Source organism: Bombus pascuorum, chromosome 9 (assembly GCF_905332965.1).
Source record: "Bombus pascuorum chromosome 9, iyBomPasc1.1, whole genome shotgun sequence".
Taxonomy (NCBI): domain Eukaryota; kingdom Metazoa; phylum Arthropoda; class Insecta; order Hymenoptera; family Apidae; genus Bombus; species Bombus pascuorum.
In genome coordinates, this window is record NC_083496.1 from 16,033,998 (window position 1) to 16,061,523 (window position 27,526).

Below are 27,526 nucleotides of genomic sequence, written 5' to 3' on the forward strand. Positions count from 1 at the left end.
CCGATATCCCTGTCCGGCACTGGCGATAATTATCAGTTGCAATTTGTCTGGCACTGTTCTCCGCTCTACTCCACCCACAAACACCGCTCGAATCTCCACTCTTGCGCGCGTTCATCCATTCGGTGTGCCATTATCCCATCTCTCGCCGCGCAACGCCATCCTCTGCCTTCACCCTCCCCTTCAGGATCGCAGGATCATTTTTTACGCGAGTCGCGTGATTCCATGTTCGCCGCATCTTCGATGCGAGCTGGTTAGAGAGACTCGCGTGAGAAGTAAGTCTCTGCTCGCACACACCTTCGTGCACCGTGCCAGGACACGATCGCTCGCGTGCGCGCGCGTTCAGTTCGACTAACACACTGAATCACAGCAACACACACACAAACAAGGAAACGCACACCTGCTCGCTTACGTATACACGGAGGAACGGAGGCGTATATAACACGGGTCCCGAGTACATAATACACAGCCATATATCCTTCTGTCCCGTAGCTACTCTCCCTCGACCCTGTCGCCTCTCTTCTCGGTTCCTCTCCTCGTTCCTTGGCACACCGGCCCTTCCCGCCCCTCGCACCAACGCCACAGCTAGCGAGCCCCTTCCTTCCCGCTCCTCGAACGCCCGGCGTCTCCGCGCGCCATCGAGTCCTACTCATTCCCCCTTTTGCTCGGCTTGCACGACCTAAACGAGATGACTCGTCGCGAGGACAGAGGAGCGGCGTCAGAGGAGACGCTGCTGCCGCCGTTGCTGCTGTTGAAGAAGAAGGAAGATGTGAAAGCAGGAAAGAAGGAGGGGAATAGGTATCAGAGGCCGTCCAGAGAGGAGAAAGAAGATGGCCCTGCGGCCCTCGTGTTGCACAAAGAGATCCGCGAGACCGTCCGCCTCTAAAGCTCGATCCATACGCAGCAACGGCAACGTGGCTCCGAATTGTTTGCGCCGTTGTAAATTGCCAGCCGCCCTGGCTACCACTATCGTCAACGCGTGCGTTATTTCTCCCTCTTCTTTTCAGAACTCGCTATTAGAGTTATTCGAATCACCCAAGATTCGACACCTTAAAATTCGATCTTGAATTTTGCAGGGAGTAGTTAAACTTGTGTATAATATTATATGACACCATTAGTCTTTAATTGTATACTTACATATATATATATCGAAATTGGGTAATGAATAAAAAATGGAATCGATTAGTTTGCCTCTTGAGAAGCTTATAGAACAATCATCTTCCATACATTTGGTTTCTATGTAAACCCGAATACGAAAGAAACAGTTTATCAAGCTTTAAGTACGCTTTTCTGAAAAATAGATTTTTGTCACGAGCATGCTTTCTTCGGACACAATCACATATCACTCACAAGTTTCGATTCGTGCGATTATCTTTTGCGAACTTCCCACATTAAGAAATGGATTGACTCGTAGATAGATATCTATGAAAACGAAGAAGTGGAAATTGTGAGTAGTTCGGTGTTTTAACGCGGCCCCACGAGTCGAATGATCAACGTAGATTCCATGTGATGTGTCTTTCTACACTTGCTTCGTTCCATGTATTCCACCGAGTTTCATACGTATGCAATACATAGTACATATACACGCTCTCCGCAAAGTAGATGAAATATCATCATGTATCGTATTACAATGTTACCCGGCATCGATATATAGCCGCGATACGGGAGAATTCCGTAGAACATATGTTTCAAGGTGCAGAGCGCATTAGCGATAAAACTGTCTTGTTTCACGATTCGAAGATGAATTCCGAAGTATGAGATTCTCTCGAAACTAGGAAGAGACGATCCCGGAAACTGTGTCAAGGTTGCAATAAATATATTCACGTCGCTTTCAAAGAAATCAATCTTCGTTAATCATTTATGAAATTTTACTACGTGTTTACAAATAGTTCGAACATTGTAACTATACACACGCATATCTATTATATATCTATATACACGCATCTGTTTGAAGGTTATCAAATCTTGATGCCTACTTATTCTCCAAAATATTTACTTTCCGCTTGACTACAAATCTCGTATTTACGAGCCCCGCGAACCGGGTAAGTTTCCCCTGTAAACATGCACCTATGTACATACATACATATATGTACTCATAGAAAAATACTCGGAACGAGCGTATATACGTTCTCGCGCGTATATAAATCACAGAGATTCCATTCTTCCGGTACGATTTTCGATCTTATACCGTGGCTGTGTGAAAACTACCAAAGATTACGGGTCGGCTGGTCGCCGAGGTTCGTGCAGAAGCTATTACGAGACATTATCTCGCGCAGGTGTCTGGCCGCGGAGAAGGCGATCGCCGCGCGCACGACAGAAATTCACGTAGTCGGTAAGAGGAGAACGTTCGTTAGGCTTTCACGAGTTAAGCTAGATAGCCAGAGGCATTGCGTACGATCTCCAGCGCGTATCGCATCCACTCGGACGACGTGCCTTTTTTCCCTTCCTTTCTCGTTCCCTGTTCACTCCCCCTTCCGCCACCCCCTTTACCATCGCACACCCCTTCCTCGCGTTCTCTGGCTCGCTACCCCCTCCCTCCCGTCCCTTCCGCGCGCCTGGTATCCCTTCCATCGTCTTACAGCATCGAGGAAACCGTCTCTTCTCCCTTTCTCCCTCGCAACGTGTCTTTTACTTACTCTCTCCCTCTCCATCGCTCTTTCTCTCTCTCTCTCCCTTTTCCTTTTCTTCTTTCTTTACGCGTCGTGGTTCGCGAGGTACGCGACCGAACCAACGACTCCTCTCTTTCTCTGGATGAGAAACGACTGTCCTCCGATACTTTCGAGCCGGCGCAACGACGAACCTGAACACGATGGCGAAATGCGAGCATCCGCGGCCACCATGGGGAGAAAAAAATAGGCGAGGGGACTTTCCTCTTACTAAGGCTGCTACTACGAGCTCTCTATCTTTCTCTATCTTTTGTTCGTCTTGGTTCTTCTGATTTGTCCGATCTTATTTCTATCGACGCGACAAATCGTATACGTACGAAGATTACAGGAGGAAACGAGATAAATACCTTTTTGGTGATTTTTATGATTAACATGAACTTGTAAATTTAACATGGAACTGATTGACAATGTACTGAATGTTAAAACCGTGAAAAGTAGGAAATGTGACTTATCGTATTCTTTTCCTATGATCTTCATATATCCTATGTATTGCGTAATCGAATGCAAATTGACAAGCAATTACAATTACCTGATCGACTAGTAGTTCGTTTTAAACGCGTGTCGATTATGTTTAACAACGGTATGAAATGTCTCGTAACGTATATATTAGCATACGCTATTACGCAACCAAAATAATACGAATAGTTGCAAACGCTATTAATACCGCGGACAAATTCTCGGCTACTTTAGAATCACAGCGTTCTCTATCGGCGTGTACACGTGTGTCTCGAATCAGTTTTCTGTTTTAGCGGATATTGGGAACGCGGGTTGGTATCTCGAATGAAACCGAGGGGCTCGCTTTTCTCTTTCTTCGGATAAGAAATGAACGTCCGCCAATGCTTTCGAGTCGGCGCAACGGTGTCGACGAAGGAGCACGATGAAGGCGATGACAAAGTGCGAGCAGTTGTAATGAGTTTCCTCAAAGTCCCTCTATTTCCAAGATTACATCGGAAGGTAGAGATGTAACAGTTGAATTCGTTGCACGCTTGTCAGCTCTTTTCCTCAGACTCTACCCCCTACGCTATATTAACTAGATGTAAATAAGGAAATGCATTATTACTCGATGCAGCTAATTGCATATTGCGATAGCTGACGTGGAAATGCATAATCACATGGAACACTATGACGATGGAATAACGCGTGTAGGATGCTAGCCGTTCGATCATTGTACGTTGGTTTAACGTTTATTATGGAAACGTACTTACTCTGAATCTATTGACCATGTCATTTCTTAATCCAAATCTTTTAATTAGGTTAATAAATACAAATTAATTTCAATTGGACAATCTTAGTATTTGTAAATATAAATGTAATATAACTTATTTGTAAGGGAAACGATTGTTATATTCAGGAGATTTGCCATGTAAGCGATGAATCAATTCATTTTCCTCGTAGTTTGTAAACTTCAATTATACCGTAGTAATAAACCGTTGTTATCTGTAGTCTATTTGAGCGATACGTATTTCTGTGAATAATAAGTCTCCGAAAAATTGGTAAAGATTTTTATAACACCTTCAAACATTTTAAATTAAGATTATCATAAAAGATGACTAAATGAAGGTTCGGAGAAGACCACGATAAATCTCATTCCCTATTTTTTACCGCGAAGCAGTTTTATGATTCACCACGTTGCCAATCACTCCGGTATTACAAAAATTTTCTTTATATTTGAATTATATTTTGGAGATAAACATGTGTTTTTAATATCCTTCAAAATCATACAGCAAAAAATAGAAAGCAGAGTACATGAAACGTAGCGTTATCTTCGAAATAGTTCGAACACGAGAGACATACGTTCTCATAGTAAGGAACAAGTAATCGTTTAATTATTGTCCTATTGGTGATATTCAATTTTGGTAAGGACTGGGCTGCGGCGTTTCAACCACTGCGTGGATCGAAGAACGTCCTGAAAAAACCCACCAATGGAAGGGCTCGGTCTCGCGTCCTCGCCGATGCTATTTACGTCGGCGTGGTTCAATCATCGTGCAAATACTGACCAATTTTTACAACTTGTCGTGCCTTTTATCGATCGAAAACGAATGATCGATAAAATTTATGAAACGTTCGTTGTGTGGCTATATCAATGTTTTATTGGCCTCTTCTATGTCATGATGCTTTCATCGGAGAAGCAAACTGAAGAGTTTGTGAACACGTGTGTGTTAAGAGGGGTTGGTCGAGGAATCGAAGCGAGTAAAAAATAGACACCCGTTAGTTCGTTGGGTCGCGCAGAACCGGTGTACGCTGTTCAGAAGCCAATTAACGTAGTTACAGGGAGCAGAGTTCGAGAACAGTGAAGGTTTTATTACGATTACGACAGAAGGGTAACGAGGTAACTGTATCAACCTTATCACAGTTATCCGTGCTTATAGTAATAATCCGTTTACGTGTCGTTGCTCATAAGAAAGTAACTAGAAGGATCAGACAATTTTCTCGAATCCTTACATCGATATTTTTTTCCTTTTGTATTTCGCATGGGTGACTATAATTCTTCTATTATGAGTCATCAATTCGAATTTATCGCAGGATTTTTAAGATTTTTCATGTTACGTTAAATCTAATTAGCAACCCCACAACAACTTGACTCGACAAATTCGATCGACAGAAAAATCATGAAAACGCCGAATTACAAATTGTTCGATGTCGTCAAACACGAACGCGATCGAGAAAACAAAAGCCACACCGATTTGCCGTTCAAATACTACACAGTGGCTGGAAAAATGCAGCGTGTACCGGATGATACGTACTTACACGATAGTACGTATTGGTGTAAATCAGTGGACACCCGTTAGATGGTGTAACGAGGGGAGGCGGGCCAGGTGGTCCGTCGGTGCGAATATCCATTATAGATTCGGCGGAGTGTAGCTGTCGTACGATCCTACTCATTTTCCGTGTATTCGTGCAGCGTATTTCTGGCATCGATGAGCGTAGATCCATCGTATTGGTAAGAGGTTGTGTTTGTGTCGGTGGAAGAGGCGAGTTAGTTCACGAGGGCGCCTGTGTCGGCGCTCGCGGCGCCACCGGTTCATTCCGCCATCGGCGCCCGCGACGTACGGACGTGAAAAGACGCGAGCACGGCTCTCGTTTGGGCGGACAACGTGAAGGAGTGGACAACCGTTGCATATCGCGTACATACAACAAAACAAAAACATCGGACACGCAATACATCGATTAACGCAAGATTCGTCGGTCATATATTACGGGTGTTCCGGACGTGATATATATACATATATGTATATATATGTATACATATATACATACATACATATATATATATATACATATTCGTAGCGTGTGAAATCAGTGCGACGGATATCAGTGAGAATCCAGAGAGAGGAGAGCATCGATTGTCCTTTGTGTGATCGTCGTTACTCGGCTTCTTGTTCCTCGGGACGCCACCGCGACGTGTCGTGCCGGGGCTCGAACGAGTGAGAGTCTCATCGTGGGCTTCGAGGTCCAATTGCAAACGTCGTCGTGTTATACCTGAGCGTCCCTCTCACAAAGTGAGGCTCGTCGAAGGTCTCGTCGTCTCACCGGTGGCTGGGAGACGTGGAATGATATTTCGTCGAATCGGAGGTGCAGCCAGGCTCGTTAGGCTGCGACGTGACACGCGAGCCGAGTATTTGATACGTTAGGTAAGGAATATGCTGCGTATCGGCCAAGTCGATAAAAAGAAAAGAGGCCGCGTTAAATCGTGTATATTCGTATAGTGAAACAGTTCGCGCGTTTATTCGGTTCCGATTCTTCGCAAAAAGTGCAACCGATAGTAGTCATAGTTCACTGAATCCTTGAAATTTGAGGTTGTGACACAGTTGTGCTTCGGTAACTAAAGAAATCGATAGATCGTAAATCGATAGGTGAGACACGGTCAGAAGCGATACAGTCATTAGTGTTTTTCGTTCTTTATACGACGTTCTATATATGTATGTGTGTTTATCAGATGTTCATGTATGATTGGAAAAGTGCAAGCAAGATAAATGGTTAGATACAATACGACACACGAGGACCGAATTTGTTTAGGTAAGATAGAATAACGCAGTTAGATTCAGAGGGATGTCGATTAATGATACATCCTCTTTCGTTTTCTTTATACGGTATAACATTGCCTCTGTATATATATATAAGTATGTGGTGCACGTTCTGTCTTGTTTTGGATTTTATTGTCCGCTCGAGCGGCGATCAACATGGAAACGTTCGAACGTTTCCAAGCAATCGAGAAAGATTAACGTGATGACGCGCGCGTTGCGTGACAAACGTGTCATCTTTCGACACATTCGAAATTCTTATACTACTAATACCCTTATGCTTTACACGCGTACGTGTTTTTTCTTTTCCTTGTAATACCGTGCATCACCGATTTACAAACTCGAGCCAATGAAAGAAAAAATATGGAAACTCAAAGGTTTGATAGAAAAACGTAGGTCTTGGAGGATCTTTAGAACCGTGGAAACCGGAGAACGTTTAAAGAAGCACGGTGACGCAATTTTCGTGCAGGTGCAATTACATGGCAATCGCGCGAGGCACGTCAGCAAAATCGAGAGCCGTCGTAACGGGTCTTCTTTGGTTTCGCGGAGCGCAAACGCCGTTTTACCGTTAACGACCTAAATCGACGCCGAAGAACGAGATGCGCGCTCTTTTGCGAGTTCTTCGTGAGAGCACTTCTTACGTCGAGTACGGCTGGAGTGGTAGAGGCCGAGGATGCGCACCGACTCTTCGTGCTTGGCAAAAGTTTTTTCGACCGTTTAATTTGATGACTCCAGAGTCGCTTTAAGGGAGCAACTGATAACACGCCCGCCTCCCATCATCTATCAATCGGTGTGCCTTCGCGTTGGACACGCTTCGCATCCCAAAGTTCCACGCCAATGCGAGCTGCAGCGTAACATTGGCGTACGAATTTTTAAATGTCGGTTCCATATATTGCGCGACGAATCATTCTAAATAAATACTTTTTCACCAATTCGTTGTGCCACCATGATAAAAGCGACGAAGAATTTTAAACAAAAATTAGAACAAATGCTCGTAGAACGTTTCAAATTCGTAATAAACTTCAATTCAATGACTGACTCAATACGACGAAGAAATTGTACATCGTTGAATGTACTATGTATCTTTATCGATGATAGGTAACCACGCTGAGGGAGGGAGTGGTGGGGGATCGGTCAAATGATAACGCAACGGAAGCACGTATACGTCACTCATTCGACCATACTAGGCACGCTCTGGTTTTCTAGCGAAAATTGCGGGCTCGCTTCGCCGCGTAATCTCGACTACCTCGATGCAGCTTACATCGCTGACAAATAGATCGATAACATTCGAGAAACAGTTATATCCCATCGCGGCTGCCGCTACGCGTTCGGCTTTTCACGCGTGTCGGTTTATTTCCGTGTTTCGTTTCAACGATTCTTACCTTTTCAAGCGTAACGTTCTGCAGAATATCTTCGCCTTCGTTCCTCCGAATATGATTCGCGAAACAAAGAGGGAATAATTTTTTCCTCTTTTCATGGATAAAACTCGCATTTTTTCCTTTTAATGCTTTTACCCGGTTGAAATAAGAAAAGAAATTCATAGGGAGCTCGGTTAAATCATTTACCGCTAGGTGGAATTCGAATGTTGGCAAGAATGGACTTAGAGAGGTTTAGTGGTCAAGCAAATTCGAGGGTACCTTCAGACTCGTAGACTAGCAGACGAAATGACCTAGGCCGTTCTTTTACAGTGTCACGTCTGATTGGCTCGATCAGCCGTTTCTACCTGTGACTTTGTATAGCTCATCCTCAGTTTGTCGTCGATGTTCGAACGTAGTGGCAGGATAGTGAATTTAGTGTTAGTTTCTCGTCAACTTTTTTTCTCTGTGTTTCTCAATGTTCTGTGAGTATATACGTTTCTCGCTATGAGCATTAACACATCTGTTAGATACGTTTGCTGGGACACTTTAACAAATTCGACTATACACGAAGTAAGAAACGACTTACAATACTTGAATATATTGCATTTAACAAATCGAAAAGTAACACTCACTTGGCTAATTACTAACACGTATATAGATTTAGGATTAATGTACGTATAGATTGGATGGAATGCGCAATCTATTTATCACTTTTATCGAGAGACGATTTTCTCCGATTTATCCGATCGATTGGGGGGTTTAAGCCCGCTATCGTCTCGATCGTAAAATTTTAGCATTTCATGTCCGAACGATATTAAATGTCTCCGGGGCGAGATAAAGAGCGCAGAAAAGACAAAGGGGGCGTATCTTCTGTAGAAGGATCGATCGTCTTGTGAAATCGAAACGTGACTAATCGCGGAAGAGGAGTCGCTGTTACCGAGCATGGTATCGTGCCAGACGAAAACGTTTCTCCGCCTCGATAGTTTCGATCTGACCAGGAACGATAATTGTTAACAACGAACGGTCGTTCGAAAAAACGGCGAAATGTTGGATTCAGCAAATTAAACGACGCGCTCACCCTTCCAGCTGATGAATCTCGTGACTAACCGGCGTAATCCGCGCAGCGCAATTAGCATACATGAATAAAGAATCTATGAATCCTTTAAGTCAACTGGCAAACGCCGGCTGAATGAATAGATGTTTGTAACTTGTTCGTAGTGCGACGAATAGACTCACGTTTGTTATAATCAAACCTATTTATAAGGTGAATCGTGTTTTCGCGTGATTTTAATGGTTTCTTTAATTTGATTCAATTAAGTCTTGTCATCGATAAAAGTCGATAAAAATTGATTTCTCACCGAGGAAATTTATTAACAAATATTAATGCATCAGAAAATGAAACTTGACGATATTTCAGTTGATAGGTGATCGCGCATGATAGGAAGATATTCCTAGACAAATATCATGTTTAAAGAGCTGACAATGCAAAATATGTACACTGGTAGTTCGTCATAAAAGATATAATTTAGAAAAAACGAAGCTGGCACCCCGCTGGGGGTGGCCACCCACATGCTCTATTTATTTTTATTTTATTTTTTTTTACCAATAAGATATAACACTTTAGCAAATGTCCATAAGGACAAATTGTAAAAAACCAAAATAAAATAAAATAAAATAAAAAACTGGTAGTTCGTAGGCTATTCGAAACACTCCTCTGTTATGTTCACGCGAGTATCGTAGTTGTGATTTGAAAGAAAGGAAAGTAAGTGGCATGTAGAGTCGGTTCATTTCCTAAATCTAAAGCGACGTGTAGAATTTCCAAACGATCTTCGTTGATGCTACAGTGAGTGAACTTTCATAGCCGTTAACTCGACGCTTTTACTGCTTCCGACAAATTGTTCGGCAGCGTGGTGACCTTATTTTATTGCGAGCCTAGCGATAGTCTATTCAAAATGCGTTTTACGGGCTATTAACGAACGTACCGTAATTTCCTGGAATAACGTCCGAACGAAAATTCTTTCCTCACGAATTCGGTCCTGTAAAATCGATTCCTTCGTTCTGTTGAAAAAAGAAACATGATAAAACGCGACGTTTACCTCGAACAGTCTTTAAGAGCTCGTAGCTACATCCGATCATTGGAATTCTAGCGATAAAAAGAAACGCAGAAGAATAAAAAGAGACACAGAGACAGAAAAACAGGGAGACGTGGTATCTTATATTGCCGGTGGAACTCGAGACACGCAGGTAGCGAGCATAATTTTCTATCTACCTACGAACGCCCCGTAAATTGATCGAGGTTACGTCGAGCGTATTTTGTTATAGTGGAAAAGGACTCGTATACGCCTCGAACGATTCTCAGCCGCTTATTACCGGGCTTCGTTCGTTCGTGCTCAGTCACGCAACGCGCCACTCGGTATCGTGGGATTCGCTGGTTGTCGAATGAACTCGTTTACGAACTCGGGAAGGACGAACTCTGTGTTGCGTCGTCGTGACTGTGTCCACGTTTTCGATGAAAATCGATCGTTCTCGTTGTCGTAGTCACAGTCGTTCTAGTCGTCGTCGTCGTCGTCTCCGTCGCCACGTTGGAAAACGTTGAACGTTCGCGCGCTGCCACGTTGTACGAGACGTTACGTGCCCGTTCGACCTTTCCCCGAGCCTCTTTTGCAGCCTTCGTTCCAGGGGCAAAAAGGGTCCCTCTCCGTTCGCCTCTCTGTCTCTCCACGCGCTACGGTTTCGTCCTGACTCTTTACCCCTCTTTTTCTCCACGCGGCTCCCTTTCTTTCTATCTGCTAGTTCACCCTCCCTCTCTTTCTCTTCTTTTCTCCGTGTTACTCGTCCTTTTTCTCTCTCTCTCTCTTTCTCACTCCCTCTTTGTCGCACGCGGTAAATCGCTCTCGCACTCGACAAGAACGGGGCGAGTTCCCGAAATAATCGTGCGTATCGATCCTCACGCGGGGCGTGCAGGGTGAATTTATTCTCGTGCACGGGGAGAACGAGAGACTCGTACAAGCTCGCCTCGTTACTTAATCGTTCCGCGTTAGAAACGAAGGGTATATAGCGTGGAAACTATAGCGACGTAGTAGAGGCGGTAGCGTCTCCTGCTTGTTTGTCCGAGAAATATATAACCGAGCTGTTTGTCGGTGACACAGGAATAACGAGGATTCGTTGACCAGTTTGTTCGGAAAGATATTCTATAGTGGTTAATTACGCCGTCTATTATGATACATATTCGCTGTGTTTTCATAGCGAGCAATCGAACATTGGGTAGGGCATGTGCCGCTCAGCAGTAGCATTCTCAAGTTGACAGGCCTGACTATTTGTTTCGATCTCTCGCGTGCATTCGACTTATTCATTTTACCATGTTTCGAAATTGGCGACAGTTTCGTTTGGAATGTCAGTTTTCGCCGTAAGCGGAGAGTGAGAGCAAGTGTTATCGTCGGTCGATATTTGCGGCAGCACCGGTCATTAGATCCGCTTTAACGGCGGGGACACAGTGTGTGACACACGGAAACGTGCACTCTTCGACCATTTCCGTAGCGTTGCGTACCGTGCTCGCGAACGTGCCGTATTTCTTTGGCTTGAGAGCTAGATCCGTGAACGCCACGATCGTTTTACGAAGTCTCGTCCTCGTGTGTCGTATTCTGGCGCGAAGTCAACAGTACATAATCGTAAAATTCGCTTGATCGCGAGGCTAAGAACTTAGAAACAACATGCGAGTCCCGAGTGTTCGCTTCGCAAGGAACGCCCAAGGTACATATTTACCGGGTTCGTAGACATTCTGTGAATTCGCGTATTTGCGCGTCTGTCGTTAAAAAACATGACCCGCATCGTCTTACGTCTCTTCTCTCGTTTCTTCGTTATTTTTCCCGGTCCCCGGAACACAGGTAACGACTAGTCTCTCGTATTTTCGTTCGTATTTTCCTTTTTTTACTTTCCTTTCTCCCTCTCTCTTTTTTTTTTTTTTTGTTCTTCGCGGCGTCGCGGCGAAGAGAACCCTTGCGCGTTTTTTCGCGGGACATTGTTCGGCGCGCGTTTTGTCCGCACGTCAGCCATCACGGCGTATTGTATTCATTGTTTAGAGGCTGTTGGAGCTCTACAGGCAAGAAGACGGCAAGAGAGAGAAGGGCGCCTCGTAGTGGCTCCGAAGGAAAGGAAAACTCACCGTTCGCCGGCTTATAGACAACGCCGGGCTCTTGCTTGCTTGCTTTCTTTCTTTTTCTCCCCCGTGTTTCCCCCTCTCCCTTTCACTCGACTCCGAGGCTTGCACGAAATCGCGTGTCGCTCCCGTACCGCGTAGAAATGTCGCCTCCTCAGGATCACGAGGTTCCGTGATCGCAGCTGTGCGCACAGCCAACGTTCTTCCTTCTTCGTGCGCTTCCTCTCCACCTACGGCCCGGTGGAAATTCAATTTCTGTGCAAACGAGTGAAATCAAGAGGAAGCGAATACAGGAAGAGAAACTGGACACGGAGAAGGGAGGGCATCGCAAGGTAACCGTGAGGAAACGTAGATAAAGAGAGGAAAGAAATTTACAGTTGTATCGTTCTGTGTATCGGATCAGTGAAACAAGAGAGAGACAGAGAGAGAGACAGCGCTTATTGTTTTGCCTTTAAAGAAACGCATTGGAGAAGGAGAAAGAATTGACAGAGGCAGAGGCAAGCGATTGCGCGTGTTTGTATACACGTATATACTGCCTACGGAGTAGGACAAAGGGCACTGTGGGACAGAGGTAAACTCATAAGGACGGAGAGAAGAAACTGGAAAGGATGCGTCCGATTTGCCAGTGATCGAACGTAGGCCTCGTCATTATTGCTTCGTGCGTGGGTGAAAACAGTGGTGTCGCTGGAAAACTGACCGAAGGAGAGAAAGAAGAGAAGGAATAGGGGAGGAAGGGAGGAAAAGCGGCTGGCGGCGGAGGCCACTTCCTGTGGGCGACGACAAGGTACAGAAAACGATTTCAATATCAAATATATTATTTGCTCGTTTTTTGAAACCTAAGCTAAACCAACTTCAAGGTTGTCGTTGAACGCCACCCTTGGTAATAGCGGCGATTCTCGTAAAAGTAGAGCGATTGGTGTGAAGTTGTATTTATAGCAACCTGTTAAAATTATAAACGCTCTCCCATGGAAAATATATCGACATACGTACATATATGGTATATGGGAACTCGATTGAAGAGTCTGTATTTGTACGACGCGAAAAATCAAAATTAGGAAAGCGTTTACAGTGTTTGTGTTCTATACATATATGTGTGGTAATAATCTCGGACATATTCGTTATCTTGTTACTCTAATTATTATTTATCGGGGTTAGTAAGTTGGTAGTAACGCGCGTCAGATGGCACAAATTTAATACATTTCGGAAATTGAATAATCGTTCGTTGCGTTCCAATGAATTCTCACGTAGGAAACCGGAATCGTAAAAGCTTAGAACAAAGAGTCATATAGTAGCGTCAGTGAATAGTAGTGCAGTTATACATGGCCATGAGAGATTCAAAAGTTTTCTGTTTACCGTTACTAATCTTGAGGACTACCTCCGTTAGGGTCGTTCTCGGCAACGAGTGACCGTAGGCAGTTTTAGTACGTGCTATTAGACAGTGCAATCTGTTACCCGGAATTCCTCACCGATAAAACCCTGAACGAAATAGCAGGTTATTTAACAAGAGAAATAATCGTTTTTAAACAAGCGTATACTTCATTCCCGTCGATACTAAAATCTTTTACGCCCTGGTCAGTTTATACGAGAGAAGAAGACCCACCTTTTAAGAGAACCGATTTAATTAAATAATTCTTGTTATTACATGCGGTTCGTGGATTGTGTAACAATCAGGTCGCTTCGCGAGAACACACTGAAACGCCAGACGTTTCATCTCGAAATGGTTTTAAATGACAATGACCACCATCGAGTCGAGTTGGTTCTCTCTGTGTACCGTAATACTCGATCGGCGCTCGTTCTCGCCATTATGCTAATGAGACGTATTGTCGTCGGCCATGGCGGCCAAACTACTCCTCGTTCAAGGAACCCGTGTCTATTAAAAAATCCTTTATTTCGACTAATCGATTCCACGTTATCGTTCAAACGAATTACATTATGCAGTAAAATGCATACTCCTACGATACTTGTGTATCTACGTGTCGATACGGGAATACAAACTGCGTTCCTTTTTACAAAAAATAATGAAAGAAAATAAAAACGGTAAAAGAAAAATAAAAAGGAGAGATATACGCAGAGCACGTTGCACGGAATTCGTTGTTTGCAACGATGTCTTCTCTATATTTATTGCGTAATGCTTGAAATTTTTGTTACGGCCCGTAGTCACGTTGGTCGTTACACGCAGCGCCCGTTCGAAAATCCCCGATTATATCGACGTCGTTATTCACGACGGCGCGCGACAGTTGTTACTGCTCGTTACGTCTCCGGGTGTCTCTGGTTTATTTAGAATTTTGAGGTGCGCTCGCGGCCATCGCGCGTATTTCCCCCTCCCCCCACTGAATCTCTTTTCCTCCATTTCGACAGAGGGACAGAGAGAGAGAGAGAGAGAGAGAGAGAGAGGGAGGGGAAGGGGAACGAGAGGCGCCCCCGTGTGCAGTTTTTATTTCCGGTGCGTTAAAAGCGGTACGAGAACGAGAACTCGCTGACGGCTGCAAACTTCACGCAACGAAGAATAATCGCTTGGCGCCCAAGCGTCGATTCTCGGAAGCTGAAAATTTTTCGTGTATTTTTTTTTCCTCGCTCCGGAGACGGCAAACGATAGCGATGTGAATGATAACGGGAAAAGCGAACGACGCTAACGACATGGTCGCTGTCTGTACGATACCGTTCGTGATAATCGAATTCTCGTAACGGTTGACAATGTCTATCGATTCATTATGACATTAGATGTCGCCTCTCGCGCAGAAAGGGGAGAAATGCGTTTACACCGAAGCTGTCGCGTGATCGATACGAGAACCGACCGACTGCCGCGTGCGCTCGCTCGCTCGTCTAAAAACTAAGAATCACTTCGACTCGGTCACGAAACATCTCCCTTGTTCCAACTACATAGTAGGGAGAAATAATTTTATTTGCTCGTTTCTTAGGTGACAGCGTAGTAATTATGGTTTTAGAGGGGAATAATGATGTTTGACCTCGTTATCGAAACTGTCCCTATATATAAAGATCGTAGAAAAAAAACGTGATAAGTGCGTTTTAGGTAATTCTTTTTATTTTTATTTTTATTCATTTTATGACTAAATAAAATAATTAAAAGTAGAAAGGATCTGTTAGATCCGAAGGTAGAATAGACGAAGGAAAGAAAGAATTGTAGAAGCCATAGATATAGCTCTTCAGATAAATAATACTTTGATATTTTTAATACTTTAACGTTATAACGATCAATGTTCTTTTTTATAAAACATAGAAAATCTAACTTTTTCTGCTCTCTATTCTTTACACATTCAAGTTGAAGTTAAAATGCACTATCATTTAGAGAAAATATCTAGGCTAATTTTATAATGTTACTAAATAACATTTGAATATTTGATGGATAGAAGATAATTAAATTTACTTCATTAAGTGAATCCAGCTAATGGGAAAATTTGAAACATTTTATTCCCCTTGTTATTCGCTTTTTATTTCAAGCTGAACAACCATTAATTGGTCCACTTTCTTTCTAAATTCCAATACGTATAAACGATCGCACTCTGTCGCGAATGTCTAACGATCCGTGCGCGATTGCAGCCACCCTGTGGATTCATCGTCGATAACTGTTTGTGTGTTTTAAGTGTTTTAACGTTGACCTTGCCGCTCGGCATGCTCGCGGAGGCTCAAGATATCGCTGACGGATATTATATGGTACAATGGAACAATAGGGCGACTACTGTGAGATCGCGTTCGCGCGTACAAAAGCCATAATAAACGAGGATGTATTAGCAATGTGATTCGAGTTAAAATCACGCCGAAACGTACACATCCGTGAGTTCGCTGAAACGTGGTGTTGCATCGGTAGAGGGAAGCAACGCATAGTTTAGCGAACGTAAGAGGGAGAAAGATAAGTAGGGAAAGGGGGGAGGAGTGGGGTAAACGAAGACAAACCGATAGAGAGAGTAACAGGAACAATGGAATCCAGAATTATTAATGCCCGTTGAATTAATCACTTCAAATGTACGACCGTTAACGTCCTTACGCCAAGAGTAATCTATTTTGATTAAGATTAATTAATCAATTATCCGGTAAATTACCAAGTCTCGGAGCAGCGGCGACTCGAATTGTTTTTACATTTTCATTCCGCGAAACGAGCCTGGTCATTTTTTCGTTCCCCTGTTCTAGTTACTTTTTTCCGTGATAATAGTCGTGAAATGTAATTATGACATTTATTATTGTAACGCCTTTGTAGCGCAAGGGAAAACGATTAAAACGAAGAAGAACACCAACGAGAGAAGTTCCGTCTTATTCGTCGTATCTCGTAAATACCTCCGTCAACGCTGAAAGAAAGTACATATGTACTCGTAAAACGTTCGATTCGATTCGACTCGTTCCGCGAGTTTATTGTTTTTACAATGGCCGCGACAACGCACCCTGCCGGAGAGAATTCGTTTCGCAGCCGAACGCGACATGTTCTTTCGGTCCTCGATATAACGAGCAACGAGCGAGCAGGAAGTAAAAGTGCAGTTAGTGCTTGTAATTAACGCACACACGGTCTGCGTGCGTTTTCAGCCATCGAACGGAATATGTATCTTTTCTTCGCGTCGACTCACGCATACACGATCGTGCTTCGATCCGTCTTATCGATGCAACGATTAAAAACATTTGCAAGCCGCATCTACCACTCGATGACGCATTTCGTTCGTTAAATAATAAGAAACCTTATTTCACGAGTTTCCGTATCGATACAATCGGCGTTCTCAACGTATTAGACGTTCCCTCCGATCTTAACCCTATCGAAACAATAGAACAAACTATCTGCGTCAACCAGTAGCGGTCGGAGATTATAACGCCGGCACGCTTATCTAATTATCATATGATCTTCGTTCTGGTCACGCTATTGAAAGAAACGATTTAATTTGCACAAGGTGTGTAATTATCGGCGAACTTCGAAACTGGAGCGATTTAATTTCACCGAGACAAAGAATCCGATAAGGGGCTCGTCCGTTTGTTGCTCAAAAGTGATACACGCATCAGATTACGCGGCGGTGGCGGTGGCTATCGCGGCTGCAATTATTCCTCTCGCGACACGTACAAACGCGCATATACACTCGCCTTTATTTCCTACGGCCGTTTTTCAGAGGCGCGTATACGCTCGTGCTTGCGCTCACGCGCGTATACCTGTCTCTCGCACGCGATTCCATATAAGAAAGTCGATGGTAACGCCTAACGTGCCTTCTGAAACTCGATACATATGTGTGGTACGGATTCGTGGCACACGAGCAGCAACACGAACGTTCACATATACACACGGTCCACACATGCACACTATTCCTCGTTCCTCTATTGTGTACGAGTACACACACGAGGTCCCTCGCACACGGTCACCGCGCGAACGTACGCGTGGTCGAGGTTTTCATGAGATAGTGTGTGTACCCGGTGATCCTAGTTTGCTGGCAGCTGCCATGAAAAAACCGAAAGCCGGCCTTTTGCGGCCCTTCCCGAGAGATCCCGGCTGTCCATGGCCCCGTCATGTATTCAACCTTCGAAAACGGAAGAATACGAACGAGCGTTTGTCTTGCTCTGTTCGCTAACCGTGACAGCCGGATATCGGGAGGCGAAGAATATGTAGCACAGCGTAGTTTCCAGATTTTCGGGCAACCTTCATTTTCTCCCTATAAAATGTTAGACTCAAAAGTTCCCTATTCATCGAATAAACGATGTTTATAGGAAATGTTAAAACAAGGATCACGCATGTGTTCGGTTCTAACGATTTGAATATTCGCTGTGAACAAGAACGGAAAGGGTCGCGTAACCGCAAAATGGAAGCATAATCAGTATCAGCGGTTTCGTGCGGATCGTTTCGTAGTTAATAAACATCGAAGAAGAGAGGTTACGAACGAGTACAAAGAAATGCAAGGACCGACGTTAATTACGACACATCGAGCATTGAACGACTCGCCGACGAGACCGACTAATGCTACCCTATTCAGGATTTCCACGTTATATTCTGTCTCCCTTTCTTCATTGAAATCGCGCTCTACTTTTCCTATTCTCGTTTTATTCGACAAACGGCCAGCCCTCTTGTTATTGATTAATGTATTCGGTATTCCGGATCAACGATGCGCCGACTTCCTCTCTATTCTGTTTCTGTATCGCCTCCCTCTTCGTCTCTCAATCTTATCGATTGTTTTATTTTAACTGGCCGTTATCTCTTCTACGCTGTGCTATTGCGGTCTCTCTTCCACTTACGTTTCGCCAATTGCCGGCTTAATGACGGGTGTAATTCCGCGATTTCATGTCAGATTATTCCTCGCTTCGTATATACATATGTGTTTACTATATCGTCTTTTTCTTTTCTTCTGTTATACCGGTTAATGACTTAATGCGAAGACACGCTACATTGTATTAAATATGAGTCTTTTCAACAACGTGTTTCATTATCGTTTTAATTCAATTCAATATTTCGTAATAACAATTCAGTATTCACCACAGGATTGAAAATTAGAGAAAAACGCAAACAGTTCTCCCATACTACTTAACCAACCATGTTATCTTATCAGCCATGTGACACACATACGTTCCCGCGATCATTGATCGCTGTTTATCGCATCGATTCTTACCAACCTGTGCCTCCACAAATCCCAAGCTTCTCGTTTACCAAAGCTTCTCCACTAGTTTCCCGCACGTAGGGACACGCCACTCTGTAAATTTGGTTCTGTAAATCGACGTTTATTCGGCAACAGCCCGCCATATTCCCTGCATCGATGTTGAATATCCTGCGCTCGACTTCGTCTCGAATTTCTCTGGCCTAAGTTTTCGTCTCCTTTCGACTTGCAAAAACGCAGGCATTTCGCCGGGTTTCTTGGTCTTCTTGGTCCTTTGCGAGAGCAAACGAACGCGCGCGTGTTCCATGGAGAAGGAAGCGGTCGAGCGAGAGAAAGAAGGCGAGCATCGAGTCGAAGCGGAGATGACGAGGACGCGCTGGCGGTGATCTCTCTTCTTCTCGCGGCATCTTTCTCTGCGGGGAAAGGGTCCTCTTTCCCGCGCGTGCACCAGGTTCTGCTCTTCACTCGTTCTGTAATCTGTACGGCACGGCGGGCCGCGATTGGACCGCGGGAGGGGTCGTTGTGGGAAGGGACGACGAAAGTGAGAGAGAGCGAGTGGGATAGAGGTCGGAGAGCGAGGAAAAGGGACGCCGGGACGATGGCAGAGAAAGAGGATGAGGAGGAGATGGCGGTGGAGGGAGGGTGTTACCGTCGCATTTCAGAGAGGACTTTAGCGCTCTGGATGGAGGTAGGCTAGCCTAGTGAGCACCAGAAGGGATAGAGAAAGAGAAACGCGAAACGCTAAAGGCGAAGAAAGAGAGAGAAGTTGGCGAACAGTGCTGCGAGTAAGAGGGAGAAAAAGGGTCGTGAGAGGAAGCGAAAGAAGACTAGGGGATCCACAGAGCCGGCACGTCTCTCTGGCTATGCTGTATGCCGTGCCGGCAGGGTACCCTGCTTCACATTGCCTCCGTCTTTCTCCCGCGTGTTCGCTTTTTCGCTCTGTCGTTGGCGTTCGAGCTCGTTCCTACCCTCTCTTTCTCTGCCTGCCGCGTTCTCTCTGCGTTTCTCTCTTTCTGCAACGGTCGTAGCGTTCGCGCTCGATCTCTCTCTCGGTCGCCGCTGCCTCTGGTCTCCTGGTTCCTCTCCTCGCGCTCGTTCGTTCAATACTCTGGGAGAGAGTGAGGTAGGAGGTGGAGGAGGAGGTGGCGGAGGAAGAGGTGGAGGAAACGGTTGCGAGGGGAGGTAGAGGCCAGAGGGAGAGAAGCAGCAACTCTCTCGCGCAAACCCGACGGACTTACGGAACACGATTCCACCGTTGGTTGGTGGGCTACGGATGGTTTGTTCGCACGATCGAAACCAGCCCGGCGCGACCGAAGGAGAGCCAAGAGAGAGAAAGAGAGAGCTCTCCGCTCGCTGATACGGAATGGAACCGCGATCGGTTGAAACGCGGCGACGGCAACGGCGACGACGACGACGACGACGACGGCGGCGACGGCGGTGGTGCCGGTGACTCTCGCCAATAGGTAGTATCGTTTCTAAATAGGTAGTTGACGACGCGACGTCAGCTACGACCGGCTAATGTGGTTTCTAGGTCGATGGCCTGACACACGGGGCACTTGTTAAACCGATGTGCTCCAAATATCCTATGGTGTCGAGTATTCTTTCGCGTTACTTTTAAATCCAAAGTTTAAGCGACGTTAAAGTTTAAGGGAAACGAGAAAGAAAGAAAAATGGTATGTAGCTGTGTACCTTGGCGAGGGATAACCCACGAATACGATGTTATAACGTTTTTTCCACCCTTCCGTTGGTTACCATTGTCGAAGAATCGAATAAGGTCACAGGGAGAGGCAAAGGAAATAAGACGTGGATATTAAATAAAAAGTAACGTGTATCGTACGCTGCTCCGGGACTATTGTCCTATTGGAGGGGTAGTACCTTTTATTGTGATAAAAGAGGTTCACCAACGCGTAAGGGAGAATGGAATCGGGAGTCCTGGTCGTACGTCTCCTTCGTTCGTGCTTCGTTCCACGATATACACGAAGGCTCAATGATGTATCGTTAAACAAAAAGCACTTGGCTGTGTTTGTATACGGAAGTACGTACGGCAGAAGACTCGCGATACCGGTGAGCAGACAGGCGAGTTCAGTCAAGTTACCAGCGCAAAGTTGTTGTGCTTCGTCGGCTAACCATCTGTCTTTCTCTTCCTTCGTTGCTCTCCTCTTTTTCTTTTCGTCCGTTCTCCTCTCAATACGCGGTTGTCTGCAATCGCATATAACCGCGTGGTACACCTATATGCATACCTCCGCGTATAGATATACATATGCACACATTCACCTATCTCGAGTCGTGACCTATGGTGATCGATACAGAGTGCCGCTCATTTGCCACGAGGTGAAACGACTACTACTCTTCGTCTCGTTTCCTCTCTTTATTTTCCTTTCTTTTCCCTTCCTCTGTAATTTCTCCCTCCGCTCTTCCTCATCGGCAATATACCTCCGGTTCCTCTTTCTCTCTGTATCTTGGCCTTTTCCCTTGCGTTCTCTCGCCCTCTTTTACCGCGGTGACGATCTTCCTACTCGACACTCGAGGAATAATTAGGACGGGTTCGTTGTTAGCATGGAGATTCGTCGGCGAGGCTATACTTTCTTCGTTGCACCAGCCCTTTTTCCTCTTTCCTCTTCGTCTCATGCACGGACGAGTAAGTTACGCCTGTCGTGGTGCAGGAAAAGAGAGAAAAACACAAGGGTCCAGAAGGAACGACGAAAAGACAAAACGAAAGATCCTATGCGGATGCCAGGGGAGAAGATGGAGAACGCGACAGAAGGAAAAAGAGGAGGAGAGAACGCCGGGTATGGTACCGAGTTTCGGATAAAATTCATCGGTGCTCAAACTCTTTTTCTCTTTCTTCCCCTATCTTTCCCTATATCCTCGTTCTCCTTTACTCTCGAAATGTTCTTGCTCGTTTCTTCATCGGCTCGTCTCTTATAGAGTTCTGGCTCTCTCCATCGCTCGTGAAACGTTGCTCCTCGTGGCAAAAGGGACTCCTGCACTCGTTCCTTCACCTCGCTCTCCGGCAGCGTACGTTTTTTTCCAACTCGTTTCTCAGGTATTCCGCCGCTCTTAACGGTCGAGCGAGAGAAGAGCGCAGAGCGAGAGGAGAGTGGACGAGTTCGAGAGACGACGTTTCGCGCGTCTCTCCTTCACCTCCTCCTATTAATTTTCCACAATTCGTTTTGTTCGTAAGGCCATTCGTGAGAAACATTATCGTTACCCTTCTGCTTGCTAATTCGCGATATTCTTTGAGGCTTGAGCGCTTGTCGCGAGCCGTGACAGTCTCGTTTCATACCCTTCACCATCGCTACGTGTACGCGTCGCTTCGGGACAGTATTTCAGTCAACGATATCGAACCTAGTAATTAGTAAAACGACCAACAAAAATCTACGTAGCTATCAGTGGAAAGATTGCAGTTGCCTCGTAACGTTAATTCCAATCGTATCGTATCCGTTCCACGAACTATTCGCCGAAACGAGTATTCGTGAATCAGGTAGGTATGTCTTCTTACGCTCGATACATGCGAACAAACGTCTCCTTGGCTAGTTGCTCTGATACCGTATGCCTCGTTTATAAGCCGTTGCGAAGTCTCCAACGTTGTAGCAGCCGATCTCCCAATCGGTACCGCGGCCATAAATCTAGCGAAGGTGCGCGCCGGTTTAGCCGTGAATTAATCGACGATGAGTTACACACGGATTAACCGTGTTTGCGTTGCTCGGTCGTACCAATGACACACACCGATGCTGAATTCATTTAATTTTATTCAATATCGAGTCGTGATTGAATGTTTATAAACTTTCCATATTTTCGTATTTCAGATTATTCCGTGGTTTCCAGTACACTTTACTTCCATATAAAGTATTACGTTCAACGTATTGCAGGAGTAATCCATCGTTAACACAGAATTAAAGAAATAACGCGTCACGATGTTTCATCTAGAAGCTGATGAATATTCTTAGCTCTGAATGATTGTAATTAGAGAATTTTTTTTGTTGTATTAACATTGTTACAAAATACTTGTGAATGTTTGCGATCATGGTTAATCGTTATTTTTAATTATTTTCCATTTTCATTGCTGCAAATTCACATTAACGAATATTCTCAAATGTTCATATTCTGCTTAGTCGACGAATATGCAGTTCTACGTATCATTGTTATCTGCGAATCTTCTTGGAATTCTTTTGCCAGTTGTTGCCATTTCCTTTTCAAACTTCGGATTGCGTTACCATTCTGTACTATCCTCTAACGAAACAGACGATGCACATACACGTTCGATAAAAACAGCCAGAAAACGAGCATGGAATTCAGAGAAATGCGAGATAATCCGTGTCCCGCGAGATTTATACCGCGATATCGCGAATTTATTACGCTTGTCATCGATTATGCACACTCGCGTGTAAAATGGTAAACGTTGGAACCGGGTCAGTCTTCGATATATGCTATCGACTACGAATGAAAAGAAGAGAATGAGAAAGAAAGAAAAAAGAAATGCAATCGTTTCGAAGCTTGCTCGCGAGAAAACGAGGCGATACGAAAAGGGGGACATCCGGATGCGATGGTCCAAAAGGTACGTACAGGAGGCCCTCGTATTTGATTTTAAATTCTTCGTAAATTAAACAATCCTCTTTCGCAACAGTACAAACGCTATAGTTAATCAAATGTAGCGTAATTTTCAAATACGGCTTACACTCACTTGATAGGAAAATATTGTCGCTGTTGTGCATATAAAAATAAATTAGTTTACCGTGTTACTACTTTGTTTTACGTCTGTTCGTCTTCATAGAAAGAAATTGCTTTTGTTGGGAAAAGCGAACTGATACTTCTTCCATTAAAATAATTCTACGATGGCGAAAAAGATTGGTATATTTCTTCATGCTTAGAGAATACGTTGCAGACACCAGTACAATGAGAAAGAATTTCAAATATATAGTCACATTTACATCTTTCTTAATCCATATAACACAATCGACCAAAAGCAGACTTTCTTTGCTAATTATAATAAAATTGCTTATAATAAGATAAAAATAATCGTCTACATTGACTCCTAAGATTAGGACAGAATTTAGTGTTTTATAAGTTCGAAATATCATCTGTATAAAATGATTTTATCGTAATCTGTGAAATATGAGCCACTGGAAGCCATAACCTATACTTCTCTTACGACCAAAACTCGACATTACTTTCGCATCAACGATATTTCGTTCGAGATATCGATACTTCAAAACACAGAAATGTCCATCGACGCGAGAAGTGAAACGAAGACGATAAACGAGGCATACTATCCCCAATGTGTGTTGTCGAACGAAATTGAATTCTGTTTGGTTTTGGAACCATAGGTGTCGCGTTGAGACCAGGGAAACAGGATCGAGAAGATGTGACGCGTAGAACGCGAGGGCAGGTGTTCGTCGCACGTACGACTGTCCCGTAATAAGATTCTGTGGGTGTGCCAAGCGAAAGCTGCGGCTGTTCGATGAAAAATGGATGCGTCTTTGACTTTTTCTCTATCAAACTGTAGTTAAGAGTGTGAATTAAATAACTCGAAAATCAGGAAGAAAACAAACCGCGAATATTGGAAAAGTATTAGGTTGTTATTTCTACCGATGAAACGAGAACTAGAATGAAGGTTAACTGGTGCTTAACATCCTCCATGTTTCTTCGTTCGGACAACATTCCTTTCGAGTGTCCCTCTTAAAAGAACGTATATCTCTGAATCATTGACTATACATATGTATAGATTCCTCATACAAATTTCTATCTAGTATTGTAATTTACAATTCGTTAATATATTTTTTATAAAACATTAAACATATCGCTAAATGTAGCCAATTTTTTCCAGTGACAATGAGTATCATACTCTGTTACTCGTACACCTACGGAATAACGAAAGAAAACAGTAGAACCGAAGTGAAATTTAATGTGGTCGGCTTTATGGCTTGTTATTCGAGATTGCATAATACGGCGTCGTAATGAAGTACTGCTTATAGTTAAACGATCGCGAGCGTAACTTCATTCATAAATGTGGGCGGGTGAGGAGGGGGAAATGTTGGAGAGGGGAGGACGTTTGTTACAGCGCGAAACGACGAATCGTATTTCATGTACGACTATTGTATCGAGCGTTGCCTCTCCCGAGCTCTCCACGACTTTTTCACCCGTTCGCCAGCCACGACGGGGACCGTTATATAAATCTATGACGTCCGCGCTAACAGTTGTCGAACGCTTGTAAATTAGACGAACCATGATTTCCTAAACGTTAATTATTTTTTTTTTCCTTTCTCCACCTCTCTTTCTCTATCTGTTTATTTCGCCTATTCGTTTCACATCGTCGCACGATAATTCTTTGGCGAGTATTATCCCGCGAGGACATTAAATCGCAAATATCGCAGCAAAACGCATTCATTGGAAAAGTGACCGGTCGCCGCGTCGACTGGAAGATGAAGTTTTGCTATTACACCAATCGGTGCGTCATAAATCGAGCGCGCGCGCGCACATCTCGTGATTCACGATTATAGATGTATCGTACATCATCGGAGTCCAAGCCGGAATTTTCAAATTACCGTACAATTCGTGTATAATTTTACGGCGTGTGTTGCCATCATATTTTATCGGTAACGGTAATTTCTCATTACCAGCCCAATTTTTCTTCACCTCCTTTTTATTTTTTTATTTGTTTTCTTCTTTCGATATCTCACTTCATTTGCGTATTGTAAGGAAGTGTCTTTCATATATATCGATAGTATATTGACAGGCATAGGTGAAAGTTAACGCTGTTTACTAGCCACAATGTGAAACGTGACAGACAAATGTGTATCGTTGTTTTTGTTATGAACCCTACGATTGTACGATACATTCAAAAGTCACATTGACCATTAATTGAAAGAGAGATAGAAAGGCGATGCTGTTACAAACACTGTTCCTTAGAATTCACCATTATTTGCGCCATCTGGACTTACGGAAATAAATCATTTTGCTCTTGAAAATATTAATCGTGTACTTAGGTAATGAAACGAAGAAATTAATAAAAGATGTTGATCAGTTAACATTGATAGCAAAAGTAAAACGTAATAAAAGAAAAAAATAAGAAGAAAGAGGAGAAAGAAGAACGTATCCAGTACGAACGACCGATCTTTGATAGTATTTCATCGAGACAAAGAATCTGAAATATCCAATACACGTTTCACGGCAAAAAATTGTCGCACGAACGAATCGAGAACGTCGGAATAAGAGTTTCTTTGAATTTATTGGCTGGTAGGTGATTGGCCGCTCCCAAAGGTAGACTTTCTTTCCCTCTTTTATTTTTTCACATTCACGTCCCTACGAAATTTGATTCTCGAGATATCTCCTCGCCAGCATTAAACGAAAAATTCTCCTCGATGACGTTACGTCGCGTGCTAGCCAGTCGCCTGTGCTACACGATCCCGCAAGCTGTAAATCAGCGGAACAATGAACTCGGCGTAGTAAACGTCCACCTCGATATAATTTATTTTCGAACGAAAGCGATAATTAGTCCCGACAGTGGAACTTTCTCGGCGGAACTGTATCATTCGTGATTTTTGCAACAAGATCGACTGACAAGGATCGCCCGTGTCTTGCCGCATCCATACATCATGGTCGCGCCACACGGATGGAACAATAACTTATACAAAGACGTATACATCATTCCTCATCGGTGCATTTCGATAGATTGCATTGATATCGAAGAAAATGAATGCCAAGATATCGACGCGAATAATTTCGTGATCGTCGAGGTGACGAATTAATTAATGAATTACAGAAATTATTCGGTCCTTGTGTCAGTAAAAATCTATATCTACTTTGTAATCATTCATTGATTATAAAACTGTTAATTATATTGTGATGATTAATGTACATATTTAATGCGATATTTCGTTAATACTTTGTGTTATCGTGTATTTAGAGGAAAGGAAAATTCGCTACCAGTCGAGTGAACGTTTTATCATTTTATGCATGCCATTTTCAGGTTTCAATGAAGTATAATCAATCGTTCAATGTAGTACAGTTAGTCATCATTTTATAACAGCCTGCGTGATATAACTTTGCTTAAAAGATAAAGATGTTTAAATATTTCGAAAATATCTCATATATTTACTTGTCATTAAAATTTTGAAAAGCGAACAAATTTTAGGACATTTTAACTAGAAAAGACAAGATAGACAATCTACTTGCTATTTAGTGTATTAGACATAACACCTTGCCTACAAAATTATAAAAAACACAAGAATACGAATGCTTATACATCCTCCTTATTGTGTATCGTTCCAAGAATACGTCTGGCAGTGCAATGGCATGCAAGAAGTAGCCGAAGCAAATTACTGAAAATGAGAGTTGAATCGATAAACAGCACTAAAACGATCGCACCATACCAATATCGCAAGAAATAAAAGTCGGACTGTGGTTAAACCATGGATTAAAAAGGAAGGAAAAAATGTCGAGCTTCTAATTATCGACCAAATTTGTCGCTGCGAACAGACGATTCTTCGTGGACCACCCTGTTTCGAATTCCACGACTCGTTCTCCCCACCACTGCGGCTGCGGACCAGCGATAGAGGAACACTTATCGCGTTCGTGCCGGTATGACCTAAGTTAGGTATGTACGGCCGTCGAGCTCGCCAGAGAATACAGAGAACATCTCTGCTTCTCTTCGTTTTCTTTTCTCCTTGTTTCTCTCCCTTTCCCTTCTTCGGTATTCTCTTTCTCGTTGGTTCTTCGTCCTTTTCTCTCTACGTCGCTCGTATGTTTACTCGTCGTT

The 27,526-nt window shown here is 43.7% G+C and overlaps 2 protein-coding genes across 3 annotated transcripts in view; one reads left to right on the top strand and one right to left on the bottom strand.

The window, feature by feature from the left end:
• The window catches only part of LOC132911030 (LIM and SH3 domain protein Lasp), a 144,328-nt gene that overhangs the window by 68,779 nt on the left and 48,023 nt on the right, over positions 1-27,526 (bottom strand). The window lies entirely within an intron of this gene.
• LOC132911009 (bromodomain adjacent to zinc finger domain protein 2B-like) overlaps positions 5,680-27,526 on the top strand; it is a 230,820-nt gene continuing 208,973 nt past the window's right edge. Inside the window, exons 1-2 of one of the 2 annotated variants that reach the window (XM_060967281.1) lie at positions 5,680-6,295; positions 12,123-12,983. The gene's annotated coding sequence lies outside the window, so the exon portion shown is untranslated. Of the gene's footprint in view, positions 6,296-8,510; positions 8,530-12,122; positions 12,984-27,526 lie in introns of those variants that run through there. The other variant, XM_060967280.1, reaches the window with a different exon arrangement.